The sequence below is a fragment of the Emydura macquarii genome, unplaced genomic scaffold (assembly GCF_026122565.2).
Source record: "Emydura macquarii macquarii isolate MOO-44397 ecotype Brisbane River unplaced genomic scaffold, CSIRO-AGI_Emac_v2 contig_1768, whole genome shotgun sequence".
NCBI lineage: Eukaryota > Metazoa > Chordata > Testudines > Chelidae > Emydura > Emydura macquarii.
Genome location: NW_027131905.1, coordinates 353,858 through 366,943, shown reverse-complemented (window position 1 = coordinate 366,943; position 13,086 = coordinate 353,858). Strand labels below are relative to the sequence as shown.

At 39.6% G+C, this 13,086-nt stretch overlaps 1 long non-coding RNA gene across 1 annotated transcript in view; it reads right to left on the bottom strand.

Moving 5' to 3' along the window:
- Positions 1-12,798, bottom strand: part of LOC137158592 (uncharacterized) — a 61,426-nt gene extending 48,628 nt beyond the window's left edge. The window contains exon 1 of the long non-coding RNA XR_010921453.1: positions 12,762-12,798. This is a non-coding gene — a long non-coding RNA (uncharacterized lncRNA). The remainder of the gene's footprint in view (positions 1-12,761) is intronic.
- Between the last annotated feature and the right edge of the window lie 288 nt (positions 12,799-13,086).

Genomic DNA, 13,086 nt, shown 5'->3' with positions numbered 1-13,086 from the left:
CAGATTTTCTGACTGAAGAGCATAATTAGTCTGGCAGTTTTGTTGGTGCACATCGCATGTGCGTGTAGCTGAAAATGGAAACCTTTTGTGGGAGGGCACGGGCGTGGGAGGAACAGAGAAGAATGGATGTTTGTTTAGTCACTTTCTGCATTCAAATATAGGGCCTTAGCCAGCAGCCATTGTGCATCCAAAACTGAGTGCACTAAGAATGCAGAATCTGATCTTTAGGGGTCAATCCTGCCCCACTGTGCAGGAATCAGGACAGCAAGAAAAGGAAAGGGCATACACCCTGAGTGCCTCTGTGAACCATAGCTCTGCAGGAGCTCTGGCACTGAGGATGAAAGCAAAGTGGGGTTGTACAGTACAGGGCCTGGTTGAGCCCTCCAGGCCCCAACTGGAATATGAATAGTAAATCATGAGCTGATGAGTGGGGCCTATCCTCATCTGCCACTGCCAGGCGCTCCCCGACCACTGTCGGGAAGGAAGAAATGAGCAACCTACTGCAGTCATGAGGCTTCAATAAGCAGCTTCTGCCTCTCTGCTGCCATTCCAAGGCCTGGCCAAAGGATTACTCCTCCCCCCACTCCAACCCCTTGCAGAGTTCCCTGGTGCCAAGCCTCTGAAGTCTGCTTTTGGTGCTGGGACAGGGTTTGCTTCTTAATGCTCTTAAGATGCGTAACCAGGAATCACAGTTTTTCAAATGTATCACCAGTCTTGAAAAAGAGGGCATATTCCCTAGTTACATTATATTTCCAGCCTAAACCTATGTCTCTGTTTCTTGAATTTGTACCATTCAGTGAGAGAAACTATTAAGCTGACCTAGTTTAGGAAACTAAATAAAAGAGAGAAAACAGAAAAACAGTATTTCCCGGGAAAGGGCACTTCAAAAAAAAGAGATACAAAAATATGAATTAAGCATTTCTAGGATGCTTTGCACTAAATGTAAATTCATTTGCTTAACATTTTAATTGTATGTAGGGTAACGAGAATGATCAGATGGTATCTTTACTTTAAAATGACATTTCAATTTTTTACAGACATTATTAATGTAGCATGATTAGCTGGCTTGATGGGGAAAAAACTGAGGATAAATTATATGGTTATCAACTGCAGGTTTATTGGTCTGAGACTTCCACCGCAGGGAGTGGCTGCTGTATGGAATTGATAAACGTAGAGATTTATAAGGTCAGGTTTTATGAGTCTACAGATTCCTTGTGGTGTATTACCACATCCTTATTACAAGCCCCCGCTGCTGTCCAGCTAAGCCAACAGAGGTAATATATTACACTTGCTTGTCTATGCTTCAGGGTTTTTCTCCTAAGGAAAAGAGGAACAGATCAAAATAAAATACAGCTTTCCAGAATTATACTTGCACAGGGAGGGGTTCTGGGGGAGAGAGAAGGATCATTTTCAGAAAAGCTTGAAGATGTGATTGTTATATTGAAAGAAAGATATAGTGCAAACCAGAAAACGATATTGACTTTGTTTTAAGAAAGATTAATTATACGACAGCTCTAGAGTATGAATGAATCTGGCCTCTGTGTAAAATAATAAACTTAAGATGCCAATTTTAATGTTGCTGTTTTGGTAAATGGCTGTTATTAGTAACTGCAAAGTAAATTTATTTTAAAAAACAGTCAAAATACTTTATCATTACAAAGTATTATAGCATTTGGTAAAGTTTTATGTGGTTTCAGCATGCAACAGCAGGGCTGTTATTAGTGGGATTAAGTTAAATGGCTGTGATACGGCACCATACATCAAAAGGAAATGATACTCTGTGGTTTTGTTTGTATCTTTTTTCCAAAATTGTTTCCTTTACATAATATCAGTTGACAGTCATGCCACATTCTGTAAATAAGAATGACTGAAAGGGACTAATTTATTAATAAATTCATGGGATGCCAATTAATGGCAACGTGATTGCTCACTTTTCACATCACATTTTCCATGCTGAGTTACAAAAAGGACATCAGCAAGATGACTCTTTGGAAAGTGTCCAATGTGTACTTTGGTAATTACTCATCCTGGGTTAAAACTTGAAAACTACATAGGCAAAACATCTGTTGAAGTAACATTAATGTGATTTTTTTCCCTAAGTAATGCAGGATTTGGCCCTTTGCTATTGAAAAATAGTTACAAGCTCCACAGAAACCATGCAACTTGTTGGTTTTCACAGTGATGCTAAATATATCGTGTATAGACAACAGATAATATGTTGGCTGTTATAAATAGAGGGATTGATTGATATAATAGAGTTGTAGGTCTCACAAATGACACTGAAAACCCTTATTGATTCATACAGTATGTAGGCGATCACATAATCCTTTCAAGGAAGACCAAACTTGACATGCTTTGAGAGTACATGCTGAGTTATTCATGTCCACGCCCCAAGGTGTGTAGATCTGTCATAGAGTCTGAGACAGATGTTGCACAGCACACTGAGATCCTGATAAAGGAAGGAAAGCACAATTCTGTTCTTTTTTCTGCTATAGTTTATTGTGTAATTGTGACTAACCCCCACTGCCTTCTAGTATGCTCACAACTAACAGCTTTAGAGATGGAGTAAGCATCTCCCCTTTGCTTTAACCATTAATCAAAGTCATTCATTACTTGAGTACTACAAAGCAACAGAGATTATTCCTTAACTATAATAGGCCAAATTCTGATTCCCACAATAAGCCTGAGGCATAGACCACAGAAGTCCTTGGTGGAAAAAGGAAATGCAAGAAAATTCTTCCCCCAAGACATTAGAGTGGTGGCACAGCCTTATCACAGCTGCTACTGCAGCATCAGATCTGTGCGCATTGGCAGGCAGATTTTGGCCAGAAATAGTCCCAATTTTCAGGGGACATGTGACTATTCTATTTAGTTATAAAAATGGAGAGTGTATTGTTCTTCACGCTAGCGTTTATGCGGGTGTGATCATGGTGGATAAGATTTAGTTTTGGAAAGAGGCTTGGAAGACTGGGATAGGAGTCAATATTTTGGGGGCAGACATGTTTTACAGGCCTACCAAAAATGAGGACTCCTGCTCTGTTTTCAATACACACTTCTGCAGCACAATGAAAATTAAAAAAATCCAGAGGCAGTGTAAAACAAATAGAATATCAGATTAAAACCAGATCTCCTGTGATTGTATTATAACAGTTCATATTTAATTCACTAACAAATTTCAGTTTTAGAGCTGGTTAAAAATGGGAATGAAAATTGTTGTGAATAATTTGTCCTGTTTTTTCAATCAAAATTTTAAATTTCAGCAAAACATATCATTGAAATTTTGAAATTATTTTTCCACCAGTTCTGCTCTGAGCTTTAGGTTATTCATAGATCTTAAGGCCAGAAGTATCATTTGATCATCTAGTCTGCCCTTAAAAAAAAAAAAAAAAAGCTGATATGAGATTTGAACCCAAGCCTTCTCACACACTCAGCAAAAGCAATACCCATAGACTGATTTATCACTTCTGTGTGGCTTGAGAATATTCACCTTCTCTGTGACATATTACACAAGATTTGAACCTGCAGCCACATGGACAGAAATGATGACACTTGACACTCTCCACTAAAACACTGCACTAAAACTACCACAGAATTTCCAGTCCACTCCACTGGAGGGCTATAAATACAAGAGTCTTGCTACAGTATTTAGGTCAAACTGCTGCAGAGCATATGGGGCTACGCACGCATATATGTGTGCATGAGAGAGAGATACAGATACAGATACAGATGACTTCATTCAGAAGCAGCAACCATTTCACAGTTCCCAGCAAAACTTGATAAATGCTCAGGGTAGAAAATGGAGAACAGTTTATGAAGAGTATCCTACCTATTTGAAACATTAGGTAGACAGAGTGTAATGACCCAGCTGCAACTTGATCACAACACCAGAGCTAAATTTTTTAAAGTGCTGAGGATGGTGGACCAGGAGGGGTAGGAAAGCAAAGATGGGGATGAGCTTTCTTAGTAGAAGAATGTTGAAACGTAAGACTTTGAAGAGTATAAAAATTAATACAAAACTTGATGGAGAAGATGGGGGTAACAGAAGAGAAGACTGGTAGAAATAGAATATAAAGCCTGGAACACAAAGATAATCAAATGGTTGGGAATAAGGAACAATCAGAGAAAAGTGGGGAGGCTTCAGAATATTTAACATATAGCTGTTCCAGATGGTGAACACCACGGTGAGCCCGGGTGGGTCTCTACTTGGTTGCAGTGAAGTATTTTTCATTGTGAGGAGTTTTCACCCTACCTGGTTATAAGACAACTTGGATTTGGATCAGTCTCTGTCTTCTGTGATGGCCTAATCATGGCAGGAAAAACTTGGAGTCTTCTCTGTTTAAGTTTTGGACAGTGTCTCATACTGAGGTTTTGGAAATGTTTGGGAACCTTTGGATTATGACCTGTGAATTGGATCTATGTCCTGCTAGGCTGGTGAAGTCCACTGGGGAGACATGTCTCCTTTAAGAAAGCCATGACTTCCTGTTGTGATGGTTTTGGAATTGAGGAACAAATATTTAGAGCCTTGGATATGCTCATTTTAATACATCTACATAAAAATAATGAAAGGCAGAAGAATAATTGTTGAGAGGGTAGGAGAATAAAAGAAGGTGAAAAAAGGGGGTGAAGGAAAAAGAAGAGAGAGGAATTAATAGGGAAAGCAGGGAAGAGAGGAAAAGGACACCTCTCCTTTAACTCTTCTCCTCTCTCAGTCCCTTTCATTTCTCTTCTCCCTTTCACTTATTCCCTTAACACTCAATCTCCACTTTTTTTTTTTAAATTGGAGAACTGGGCATGATTTATATTTAAAATGAAAAGTCCCTACATCCTAGCACTCAAAAAAGAGATGGAAAGAGATCACTGTATGGCATGCAAGGGAATGAAATCTCTCCTTTTACGTCATACAATATCAGTTCAATACTGAAGGGGGAAAACTGCTGTAAGGCTGTTTAATATGTGTTTCCTGACCCAGGGGACTTGTCAAACCCTCAAACAGTTACTACTTTATTAAGAAGTAGTTAGATGAACTAGAAAGCACTTTGACCTGTTGGCACATCTTGAATGGCCTCAGAGGTTCTTTTATATTTAAACTTTGCATTGCGGCAACATTAAGCTATTGAAATTTCAAGCTCCTTTCCTTTGCTCTTCCCCTCCTCCCAGCCCCAAGGAAAAAAAAAAACCCCCAACCAGTATTTGCGCCTAAAAGTGTTGCCAGCTGTACAAATTACTGCATATTTTAGCCTGTTCATTGGAATCAAACTCGACCAGTCAGGGTTAAAAAATTGGCAACATTTAATCTGATTAGAGTTAACCATTCTTTAAGCTTTACAATAAAGATATAAAACGGTAGTGATAATTTGGAGTGGGGATGGGGAAATCTATCCTAAATATGAAAGCAAATGCCAGGATTCTCACTCATAAAACAATCTGTCATTTCTTTTTAGTTTTTAAAGTGTCTGTTAATAGTTCCAGAGATGCACAGATACTCAGATCGTCTAACCAGAAGGAAGATATAAATCATCACTATCCTATTTGGTAAGATAGCATTATTAATTATTATTATTACACATTTGGACATGGTGTCATAGAGGTACATGATGCTTTGCAAAAATAAAATGCAAAAGCCTGGTCACCGCAGCCCAGTTGCACAGCGGAGTAAGCTATTTACATGGTAAACAGAGAGAGAACACACACAAATACTTGGTTTTGTTTGTACAGATATGTTAATGGGAGTATGCCCCCAAGGCCCTCCTAGATTCAGTGAAGCAGAACATGGCTGACTACTGTAGAAATGCTGGCAACTCTACTGCTGCTGTAATCCAAGGAACAAGTAGCTTGGTCCAAAGCTCAGTGAAGTCAACGGAGGAACTCCCATTGATGTCAGTGACCTTTGGATCAGACTCCATTCCTGATTCTTCTCTGACTTAAACCAGTTTTATACCTGTGCCTCTCCAGTGTCTTCAGTGGAATTTCTCCTGATTTCCACTAACGTAGCTGACAGGAGAATAAAGCACCCTATCTCTTAAATTCTCCCCCCTGCACTCTAACCTTCTTCCTCCTGTTTTGGATCAAAAAGTTTGGGTTTAAAACCAAGAGGCATAAAGCTCTGTTGACTTCAACAGAGCCATGTCAATGTATACCCACTGAGGATCTGTCCCTCGGTTCTCTATGACACAGCCATCTCACTGTTTATCTGTGGCTGCAGGTAGAAGATTATTCCAAACACTCTCACTTTAGCCACTTTAAGATCAGCTGTCATCTGTGTTCAATAAGCATTTCTCATGTGTTCATTGGAACACTGCTCTATGAGTGACGTGCTTGATGGGAGGTGATTCCTTTATCTGTGCTGTTTTGACTGAGAATTCCAGATAAAATGGGCTCTCTCAGATGGGTCTACATGAAATTCTCAATCCACAGTTGAAGGCTCCAGAGGTCTAATTAAAGGATAGAAAGAGACGATCAGCTTTAAAAAAAAGAAAGCGTGCTGAATGTAGTGAGTCTTAAAGTTTGCAAAACTCATCCACCAAAGTTCTCCATAGGTTTAGTTACAGTCAGGTTTTTTTTTTTTTTTTTACTTAAATATCTTACATTTAGAAGGCAATATTTCTCCTTTTCCTACCCTGACCTTTTCAGTCTCCCAGCCATTCATAACTACATCCCTCTCTTCAGACTGGAGAGGCAGTATCTCGCAGACACAGCCTCTGACTTCAAATGTCTCAGAATACCTGTTCCCATCCGTCCCCTTTGTTCCCCAGTCTTTCATGGTCTGAGACCATTTTTGAATATTACACCCATTCAAAATGTGAATCCAGTCTCACATCAGGCATCCTGATTGAGGTTACATCAACACTTAATATAAGAACCAACTTTTGGGTCAGACCAATGGTCCCTCTAGCAAAAAACCTAGCTGGCTTTAAGACTGAGCTTGATAAGTTTATAGAGGGGACAGTATGATGGAACAGCCTAATTTGGCAATTAACTGATCTTTGACTACTAGCGGTAAATATGCCCAATGGCCTGTGATGGGATGTTAGATGGGGTGGGTTCTGAGTTACTACAGAGAATTCTTTCCAGGTGTCTGGATGATGAGTCTTGCCCACATGCTCAAGGTTTAGCTGATCGTCATATTTGGGGTCAGGAAGGAATTTTTCCCCAAGGCAAATTCACAGAGACCCTGGGAGGGTTTTCACCTTCCTCTGCAGTCAGGGGCAAGGGTTACTTGCTGGTGGATTCTCTGGCGGATTCTCTGTACCTTGAAGTCTTTAAACCATTATTTGAGGACTTGAATAACTTAATCATATGTTAGGGGTCTATTACAGGAGTGGGTGAGTGAGGTTCCATGGCCTGCGTTGTGCAGGAGGTCAGACTAAGGTCAGAAGGGATCTTTACGATCATCTAAAGTCCATGAGTCTCAGTATCCTGTCTTCTAACAGTGTCTGGTGCTAGATACTTCAGAGATAATTAACAGAACAATGCAATTTATCAAGTGATCCATCCCCTGTCATCAAGTCCCAGCTTCTGGCAGTCAGAGGTTTAGGGACACCCAGAACATGGAGTTGTGTCCCTGACCATCTTGGCTAATAGCCAATGCTGGACCTTCATGTACTTAATATTTTTGAACCCAGTTATACTTTTGGCCTTCACAACATCCCCTTGCAACGAGTTCCACAGGTTGACCGTGCATTGTGTGAAGAAGTACTTCCTTATGTTTGTTTTAAATCTGCTGCCTATGGGTGAACTCTGGTTCTTGTGTTATGTGAAGGGGTTCCATATTCACTTTCTCTACTCTATTCATGATTTTGTAGACCTCTATCATATTCACCCTTAGCCATCTCTTTTCCAAGCTTAGCAGTCTCTTTAATATATCCTCATATGGAAGCTGTTCCATACCCCTAATCATTTTTGTTGCCCTTCTCTATAATTTTTCCAATTCTACTACATTTTTTTTTTTTTGAGATGGGGAGACTAGAACTGCATGCAGTAGTCAAGGTGAGGGTGTACCATGGACTATGGCATTATGATATTTTTTGTCTGATTATCTATATCTTTCCTAATGGTTTCTAACATTCTGTTAGCTTTTTTGACTGCTGCTGCACATTGAGGTTTTCAGATAACTATCCACAATGACTCTAAGATCTTTTCAGAGATCAGAACTCTTTTTTTGCTGCTGCTCTGTGAAAGCTTGTCTCTCTCGCCAACAGAAGTTGGTCCAATAAAATATATTACCTCACCCACCTTTTCTCTCGAATATCCTGGGATCCACACAGCTACAACACTATTGTATACATCTGATCATTCTGTTCTTTACTATAGTTTCAACCAATTTGCCTGGTACTGAAATAAAGCTTACTGCCCTGTAATTGCTTCTGGAGTCTTTTCTTAAAACTCAGCATCACATTAGCTATCCGCCAGTCATCTGGCTCAAAGTCTGATTTAAATGCTAGGTTACATACCACAGTTAGTAGTTCTTCAATTTCATATTTGAGTTCCTTCAGAACTCTTGGGTGAATACCATCTAGTCCTGGTGACTAAGCCCTGGTCTACACTTACCTGGGGATTCGGCGGCAGTCGATGGGGGTTGCACAAACTATGCAGATTAGCTTGCATAACTCCCGTCGACTGCTGTGCTTCCGTTCTGCATGGTGTCTTCATTGCACTGCACCGACAGAAACTGCGTTCCCGTTGACGCAGCGCCACACCACTTGAGAAGGTGGTTTAACTAGGTCGACTTCTGTATTGATTGAGCGGGTCTTCACTGACCGCTCAATCGATCCAGAAAGGTCTATCTGACGTCAGCGACATACCCTTAGTGTTTAATTTATCAATTTGTTCCAAAATCTCCTCTATAGAATCTCAATCTGGGACAGTTCCTCAGATTTGTCACCTACAAAGAATGGCTCAACTGTGCAAATCTCCCTCACATTCTCTGCAGTAAAAAACTGATGCAAAGAATTCATTTGGCTTCTCCACAACAGCCTTGTCTTCCTTGAGTGCTCCTTTAGAACCTTGATTTCAAGTGGCCCCATCAATTGTTTGGCAGGTTTCCTGCTTTTGATGCACTAAAAAAAAAATTGCTGTTCATTTTTGTATCTTTTACTAGTTGCTCTTCACATTCTTTTTTGGACTGCCTAATTATACTTTTATACTTGACTTGCAAGAGTTTATGTTCCTTTTTATTTTCCTCAGTAGGATTTGACTTCCAATTTTAAAATGTCTTTTTGTCTCTAACTGCCTCTTTTACTCTGTTTATCCCTGGTGGCATTCTTTTGGTCCTCTTTTTTTTTTTTTTTTTAAATCTGGGGTGTATATTTAATTTGAGCCTTTTATGATGACTGCTCCTTTTAATTTCTATTTAACTAGCCTCCTCATTTTTTTTTTCAGTTCCCCTTTTTTAAATTAAATACTACTGTGGTGGGTTTCTTTATATTTCTCCCCTACAAGGATGTTAAATTTAATTATATTACGGTCATTATTACTGAATGGTTCAGTTATATTCACCTCCTGGACCAAATCCTGTGCTCCACTTAGGACTAAATCAGGGATTGCCTCTCCCCTTGTGGGTTCCAGGATTAGCTGCTCCAAGAAGCAGTCATTAATGGTGTCTAGAAATTTTATCTCTGTATCCTATCCTTACATGACATGTACCCCAGTTAATATGGGGACAGCTGAAATCCCCCATTACTATTGGGTTTTCAGTTTTTGTAGCCTTTTTAATCTCCTTGCACATTTCATAATCACCCTCTCCATCTTGGTCGTGTGCTCAGTAGTATATTCCTACTGCTATACTCTTATTATTCAAGCATGGACTTTCTATCCATAGAGATTATATGGTACTGTTTGATTCATTTAAGATTTCCACTATATTTGACTCTATGCTTTCTTTCACATATTGCCACTCCCCCACCAGCATGACCTACTCTGTCTTCCTTATATATTTTGTTCCCTGGTATTACTATGTCCCATTGACTGTCATCATTCCACCAAATTTCTCTGATGCCTATTATATCAATATCCTCATTTAATACCAGGCATTCAGATTCACCCATCTTTGTTTTTAAACTTCTTGTATTTGTATTCAAGTATTTACAAAATGTGTCAATATTTAGTTGTCTGCCTTCATGTGATGAAACACGTGGGGGAACTTTTAAAGATGCAATGGCATTATGCATCCAACTCCTATTGACTTTGTTAGTTAATACCTAGCAATCTTCCATTTAATCATTTGTGCATTTGAAACTCTCCTCCATAACATTTGACCAGCTATACCTTCTTGGACTATTTATAATCCAGGGAGTACTAAAGGCCCCTCCCCCAGCCTAAGGGGAGGAGCCACTGGACCCAGGACTCAACTGAATTCGGGGGACAACAAATGAAAAAACAGGAAGGGGCATGAGGGTCAAGGGTCAAACGGAAGGAAGGGGACACCAAGCAGAGAACACCTATACCTTCTTGGAGGAAGGGAGGTGTAATAGTCTCTGTTTCCTGTACTAGAGCTACTGTCTCCTTCACCTTCTAACATCAGCCCCTCTTTGTCAAGTTCTGGAAGTATTTCACAATTTCTTTTTTGAAAAACTAACATTTCAAATGCCCCTTTTGATCTTGCCCACCCATTAGGACCAAGGTGACTGGTTTCTGGTTTCCATGTCAGTTGTTCCTGGCTGGAGGTGGTAGTCTAAATCAAGCTCAGTTTGTCTTTAAAGTGTCAGGATTTACAGTGCATTTTCTGGATCATTTCATCTTATCAATCTTTCTATTTCATATTAAATTTGAATGATTGAAAGAGTCAATCCCTTCCATCATACAAAGCCTTTGCCATTGTGTTAGGACAAAGAAAGGAGAACAAAGTGAGCTATCTCAGAGAGGAGTTGGGGCGAAGACGAGGCAGGGAATTAATAATTTTGCTTGAAAATCAAGCATGATTTTGTGCCCAAAGAAATCAATAGTTTTGTCACTTAATTCTTCTGGCACGAGAGCAGGTTCTGTGTAGTTATTTCTGGCCTAGAAGGCTCAGGAAGGATTTCTCAGCAAGTTACTTACAGCCCTACAAGTGAGCCAGCCAGTCATTACTGAGTCTGGTGTGAGAGGGTGATTTTTGGGTGGAAGATTGTCTAAACAAGTGTAAATCTTCGTTGCTCTTTAGAGGCTGGTCCACACAGGAAGTTAATTAGTCTATTATAGCTGCAAGCTAGAGAATTTAGGCTGATCTGTTTGAAGCTAAAGGACTCATATTTTTAGTGCTGAAGGTTCAGGTTCAAATTCTGACAGCCCAAGGAGGGCTTTTTATAGAAGTATTGACTTTATAAAGGAATCTGTTTTACCAAGGGTGAGCTAATTTGTTTCAGAATAATGATTTTTAGCAGCATTTTATCTGGGAAGTTTTGCAGTATGCAGTGGGAACATTTATACAATTGTCTAAAATTTAAATCAATGCATTTGGTTTTCCTACCTTTCCAGCTTATCATTTTTTATCTGATTTAATTTTATACATGATGTTGGGTGCTAAGTCAGCACCAGCCTCTGGTAGCAGTTTTTGAAGTTACAGTAACGTTTAAAACACTAAAGTGGAGATAGGCAAAACTGTTATAAACCAGATTTGCACCAGTGTAGCTTATCTCTGTGTGTGACTGCTGCCCTGGTATAAATTGTGATTTGTACAGCCTTGTCTGTCTACATTTGAGGTTTGCACTGGTACAGCTATACTGGTGGCCAGCCCCCAATGGATGTAACTGGGGCAAATCCCCAGTGGAGACAAGCCCTAATTGTTTCTCTCATTGCATGTTCTCCTACTGATGATAATGTTGCTAATGAAACAGTTTGCTAAAAGATTTGTTGCTCTCTCACTCACTACATATAACGTTATAATGTACTGATGCCAAGAATAAAGGCGAGAGGGAGCAAATGTTATGTCATTTCTCAGCTGAATCTCACCTGCCCCTGATTATTTCTTTCTTTCATTCCATCATTGCACAGCATTTCTAGTTAGTGTCATTCTGTCCAGTGATTACAATAGTAACAAACTCTGAATTAGCCAGCAATTGTGTTCTATGAGATTTGAGCTTTTCTGAATACCAACACATGTGCTACAGCTGCAGTTGAAATCTGTTTCATATTTAGTGTAACAAATTATGCAAAGTACACAAAATAAGAACCATTTAAAATTCCAGTGGGCTTTTCTGGAGAAATGTTTGCTTGGCTGTTTCCCTTCTGCTCTAATTAAAAAGCTGATTCCCTAAAAGTAATTGTGTAACAAACCAGAAAGACAATTAGTTTAGAAAGCAGCATGAGAGGGTGTAGAAACCCAAAATGAAAGTATTTGTTTCTTTTATGCCTGTGAGAGTTTTAATATGTAATCTTGAATGGACACTTGGCTTACACGCCCCACGTGTCTAGCAAATAAAGGAAGTTCCAAATATTTCTCACTATCAGATATTTCAAACTCTCCTTCTACCACAATCCTTCTGTACAGAAAATGTCCTTTTTTTACATGAAGAATAATACTAAGGGGATGGAATGACTCTGAGGACTGGTAACAAGAAACAAAGAATTTTAACTCTAGACACTTACATACCAAGATGCTTTCAAAATAGCTGAAGGAGGGAGAGAGAAAGGACAGATAGTTTATACAGATATCCCTGGTCAGGCCTGGGCTGGTGATTATCAAAAGTTATTGCTATTTAATGGCTGTTGGATAGTTCTTACCCAGCTCTTTGGGAAAATGGAAACAGACATATTAAACATGATGTCACTAATTCAGAATTACCAACCTCATGCGTTGAAAAATTATGAGTCAGGCTTCAGAACATCCATACTAGCTGTTCTGTGGTCCTGGTACAAGCCCCTATGAAGTAATTGGCTTAACATCCTTAGCTAACCATTCCTGCATCAAGGTTCAGGCATCTGTGATGTCACTAGCTCAACACTTCTAACTTGCTGGGCTGATATCATAGCACAAGTCTCTTTGCGGGTACAGGCTCAACAGTTCTAACTGGCTGGACCTACATCAAGGTTTCTGCTCAACTAACTGATAGGAAAGGCTTGGAGACCAGTAAACAGTTGCTGTTTATACCTCAGATTCTCCTGCCTGATTTC